The 5,309-nt window shown below is 33.9% G+C and overlaps 1 pseudogene across 1 annotated transcript; it reads left to right on the top strand.

The window, feature by feature from the left end:
- The first annotated feature begins 2,704 nt into the window (after positions 1–2,704).
- LOC148780026 (putative germin-like protein 2-1) lies at positions 2,705–3,908 on the top strand (annotated as a pseudogene). Its single transcript, XR_016042501.1, has 2 exons — positions 2,705–2,818; positions 3,203–3,908. The product of XR_016042501.1 is annotated as a putative germin-like protein 2-1 (transcript).
- The last annotated feature ends 1,401 nt before the right edge of the window (positions 3,909–5,309 follow it).

The following is a 5,309-nucleotide window of genomic DNA, read 5'->3' as shown; positions in this document are numbered from 1 at the left end:
TGCATTACATGTAAATCCACCATTTTTTAATGAAATTGATCTGATGGGTGATTAAAGGTGATATGAACTTTGAAAAATTCTTATATATATATATATATATATATATATATATATATATATGAGAAAGAGAGAAAGATTTATATGTAAAAGTGTCAATTCATATGTATATCTATACGAAAAGGTGGGATTAGCCCACTAGCTCATATAAACATATAAGCTCAACAACCCAGATTGAATCTGGGCCGATCTAACGATCACAGATGTTCGATAGTACTTGAATTTGAATTTTCTTTTTACAAATCCAAATCACTTGAAATTTTAGCCGTGCGTTTATCAAAAATAGATGAATATTTGAAAAATATCAAAATTATTTTTTACATGAAATAAATTGATCAAAATACCCCTAAAACGATTTGGGGGGTATTTTGGTGTGCCTTGATGAGTAGAACACACATCTAAAATTTCAAATGATTTGGATTTGTAGAAAAAAAAAACATAAAAATTCAAGCACTACTGAACATCCGTGATCATCTGGTCGGCCCAGATTCAATCTGGATCGTTGGACTCATATGTTCATATGAGCTAGTGGGCTACTCCCATCTTTTTCTTTTATATATATATATATATATATAGAGAGAGAAAGAGAGTAAAAGTTTCAATTCAAATATGTGAGGGAAAAAGGGCGCGTGGTCTTGACTCTTGAGTCCTTTACTACTTTTTTTTTGTGTCATTCTTTCCTCTAGAAATAAGTGAGGGGTAAAAGGGGGTGGTGGTCTTGACTCTTGAGTCCTTTACTACTTTTTTTTGTGTCATTCTTTCCTCTAGATGTAACATCTATTTGATAAGGTCCACTGTAGGGTGGGAAGCTAGCCTAGGTAAAATCAATTTGATAAGGTCCACTGTAGGGTGGGAAGCTAGCCTAGGTAAAATCAATTTGATAAGGCTCACTATATACTGGGAAACTAGCCTACGTGTATGTGTAGCTCAAGTCAATTGAAGCAATTGAAAAGCAATGGTGACAATACAATTTCAACATACATTAAACTAACTAATGGAAAAGTATATAATGAGATGATTTATCTTTGTTACAACATGAGTCACATTTAATATTGACCATTGGATGTAAATTAGATGGGTGCATTTATTCGTTATTGACCAAGCTCAAAATTTAAAAGAAAATTTTGCAAATTTTGTGATACACTCAAGCTATCAAATTTTACATCGGATAGTTGTAAGTAATTGTGACCTCATTATATCAAAGGTAAATGAGCTCCTTACATACAATCCCCTAATTAATAAGAAAAGTATGAAGTGTTAAGGGACACAATTGTTGAACTGTGTCCATTTAAAAGGGTCTAGTTTGTATAAGGCTGAGGTTCAAAACAGTCAAAGTAAGGTGTACCTTCAAATAATGTCGAAATATGTTGTTTCAAAACAAAAAGTCTTTATGAAGGCCTGGAAATTTTTTCTATTCCTAATTATAAAAGTTAAAGCTTAAAAAATAATGTAGATCAATCAGATCTACAAACACTTGAAAATTGATGGTCTATATAATGCACATTACAAGATGCACTTTTCGAGATATGAAGTTTTTTTTTTGTACATTATCTCAAGGTTGAGAGGATCGGATTTGAGGGTTTTTCGGCATTGAAACAATTTCTTTTAGTTAATTTTTGAGTTGCGTCATAATTTGATTGTTAGAGCCTCAACGTTATATAAACTTTTTCCCATTTAAAATGGGCAGAGCAGATCGCACCTGAATTTCTGCATGTGCATATATATATATATATATATATATATATATATATATATATATATATATATATATATATATATATATATATATATATATATATATATATATATATATATATATATATATATATACATATATGAGAAAAGATGAGATTAGGCCATTAGCTCATATGAACATATGAGCCCAACGTCTTAGATTGATTCTGGACAGATCTGACGATTATAGATATCTGGTAGTTTTTCAATTTTATTTAATTTTTTATAAATCTAAATCACTTGAAATTTCAAATGTGTGTTTATAAAAAAAAAGATGAATCTTCTAAAAATAAAAAAAAAATATTTTACATGAAATAAATTGACCAAAATACCCTCAAAAAGATTCGGGAGGTATTTTAGTTATTTTATTTTTCGCTAATAATTTGTTTTGTATTTTATTAGGTGCGCTTTGATGAGAAGAACATACACCTAAATTTTCAAGTGATTTTGATTTGTAGGAAAAAAAATTTCAAACACTACCAGACATTTGTATTCGTCAGATTAGCCCAGATTCAATCTGGGCCGTTGGGCTCAGATGTTCATATGAGCTAGTGGGCTAATCCCATCTTTTACACACACACATACACACACATATATATATATATATATATATATATATATATATATATATATATTGAAGACATTTGAATATTTCTTCAATTTGAGGGCATCATATGCATCTTTCAACGAAGATAGGTAAGAATTGGTCTGTGATGGAAGAAAGGCTCATGACCATAAATTAATGTTTTAACTTTCCAAAGACCCATTCAATAACAGTGCTCCATACTGTTCAAAATGCCGACTTAGACCATCATCAACCAGAGCTCTATATAAAGCCTTCACAGCTCCATGAACTAAGAGAGTTCGGGGCTTCGCTCGTTTGTTGCCTTAATACTGTCTGCTTAGCTTAAAACCACAATGAAGCCCCTATTCCTTGTCCCCTTCCTTTCTTTGATAGTTTCTCAGGCCTTTGCATCCGATCCTAGTCCCTTGCAGGACTTTTGTGTTGCAGACAATAACAGCCAAGGTAAGCATCTGATGATGCTGATTTATGAAGTTAAACTTCATATAAATGCAATAGTCAATCCGAAGATTAGTGTTTTACACTTTGAACTAGAGTTTAAAAAGTCGGAGTTGGGGTCTGAGTCGCTGGGTTCCCCAGCCTGAATCCCCAAGGTCGGACTTGGGCAAGTTGGAGTGGGATAGGGCAATTTCTAACATGAAAAATTTAAAAAGCTTGAAAAGATGGGCAGATTGGAGCATTTCGGGTTTTTCCGGCATAGAATCGCCTAGCTCCTGACAAAGGGCTGATTAGGGTGAGTCCGGACTTGGCCCCATGATTTTTTAACAATGCTTTGAAATGGACATGAATGCTAATCTCTACTCTTCTTCTCCGTGCTCTTTCATGCAGTGCTTGTCAATGGAAAAGCTTGCAAGGATCCAAAGTTGGCTACTGCAAAGGACTTTTCTTTCCTGGCCTCGACAAGCCTGGCAACACAAGCAACCCTCTGGGTTCGAAGGTCACCCCGGTGTTTGTAATGCAACTTTCAGGGCTCAACACTCTGGGCGTCTCCATTGCGCGTATCGACTTTGCTCCCGGGGGCCAAAACCCTCCCAACACGCACCCACGTGCCGCTGAGATCCTCACTGTCTTGGAAGGGACTCTATACGTTGGCTTTGTGACCAGCAACCCCGACAACCGTTTGATTAGCAGGACGCTGAAAAAGGGAGATGTCTTAGCGATCCCGCAAGGCTTCATTCACTTCCAGCAAAATGTGGGTTATGGCAATGCTGTGGCTCCAGCAACTTTCGGCAGCCAGATTCCAGGGGTGATAACCATAGCTAATGCTATGTTTGGAGCCAACCCACCTATCTCTGATGCTGTTCATGCAAAGGCCTTCCAAATAGATAAAAAACTGGTGGATAAACTCCAATCTAGCTTCTGGATGATAATAAACAACTTTTAGGTCAATGATCCCTCATTACTACATATTAGAGATTGATTGCATATGGAATAAAGTGATCCTTAATGAGTGGCTTTCATTTGTATTTTCTTTGTGATATTTGATTTGTTATGTACTATGCTTTGTTACTAGATAATAAAAGTAGTTTATAGATTAAGTTATGATATAAAAAGTTCCTTTATCATTTTTGCTTCATTTGTTTTTTCTTTCATTCTTTATGGACTGCAGAATCAAGTACATTATGGTTGGAGCTTGTTTGGACATCATTTAGTTTTTAATAACCTAACCACATATTGTTGAATATGTTTGTCAACAAACATTCACAAACGAAGTCTGAGACGACAAATTGATATTTTCTTCAATTATAGCAAGTTAAAAGTTTACATGCTCTAACAATGGGCTCAAGACTAGGCAGTCGGGATTGTGGGGAGCCAAAATATGACGTTTTGAGTTCCATTCTTAACAAGAATAGAGAATCTCGTCCCTAATGAATAATATAAAAAGTTTATATACTCTTATTGGAGCATATCATCCATTCACTACCTCCGGTAAAACCAAGTTTATGAGTATTCTCAAGAAATCAATTTTTCAATAAAACCCTGTTTATGAGTGTTTTCAAGAAATCAAATTTGGGAATGTAACATAGCAATCAACCTCTCTCTTAAAAGAAAAATCGATATGCAATGGATGTACGCCTATTAAACAATAAAGTTTTAAGATTGAATGGAGACCACCCAATTTTAGAATGGTTTAAATCTAAGCATTTGAAAGCTCAACATCAATATATTCTTTCTTGCAAAATACTCATCTCTTGATTCAAGTTTGGATCTCAAAATTTTAGAACGAAAAAGTATTCATCAGTAGTTTTTTTACGCGAGGAGTGACAGTAAATTGTGGTTGTCCACAATATTTGTCCACTGGATAGCGGAATCCTAACACCCATCTTAAGGAATGCTCATGTCCAAGTATAAGAATTTGAGGGGATTTTATTAATAAGGTGAATTTAGGGGATATGAGCCTGTTTGTTTTATGGTAAACATTATTTTAGAATTATTATTTGAATTTTTATGAACGTCTGGATATTCTATTTATGAAATTTGGATTGTAAAAGGAAATATATTAATTTTATAATATTTTAAATATTCAAATAAATATTCTAAAATATTTTTATTATTTTTAAAATATAAAATAAATTTTCATGGGAGCCTATTGTGCACATGGGACCACCATGTTCTTGAAGGTGGGGCCCATCTTGAAAGAGTTTTTATGGGAAATATGAGTAGGCTTGTATTATTTTATGGAATATACAATATTTGATTGAAATTAATTTGACTTAATTTCTATTGATGGGAAAATGGTTTAGGAAAGGGGGACAACCTTCCGGTGTACTAAATGTCAGTGATCCAAATTCCAGCTTCGGTAGGGAAAAGAATTGAGAAGGTGATAAGATATTTTTTTGTGGGGTTCGTATGGAGAGAATATGTAATTCCATTTGTTAAAATGCGATCGAGTTTGTACCCCCAAGCGCGAAGGTGGACTGGGTATTCAGAATAT

The sequence above is a fragment of the Amborella trichopoda genome, chromosome 10, assembly GCF_054954075.1.
Source record: "Amborella trichopoda isolate Santa Cruz 75 chromosome 10, AtrichopodaSantaCruz75HAP2 v2.0, whole genome shotgun sequence".
Lineage (NCBI taxonomy): Eukaryota > Viridiplantae > Streptophyta > Magnoliopsida > Amborellales > Amborellaceae > Amborella > Amborella trichopoda.
The sequence above is the reverse complement of the archived record's forward strand: the minus strand, read 5'-3'. Positions and strand labels throughout refer to the sequence as shown.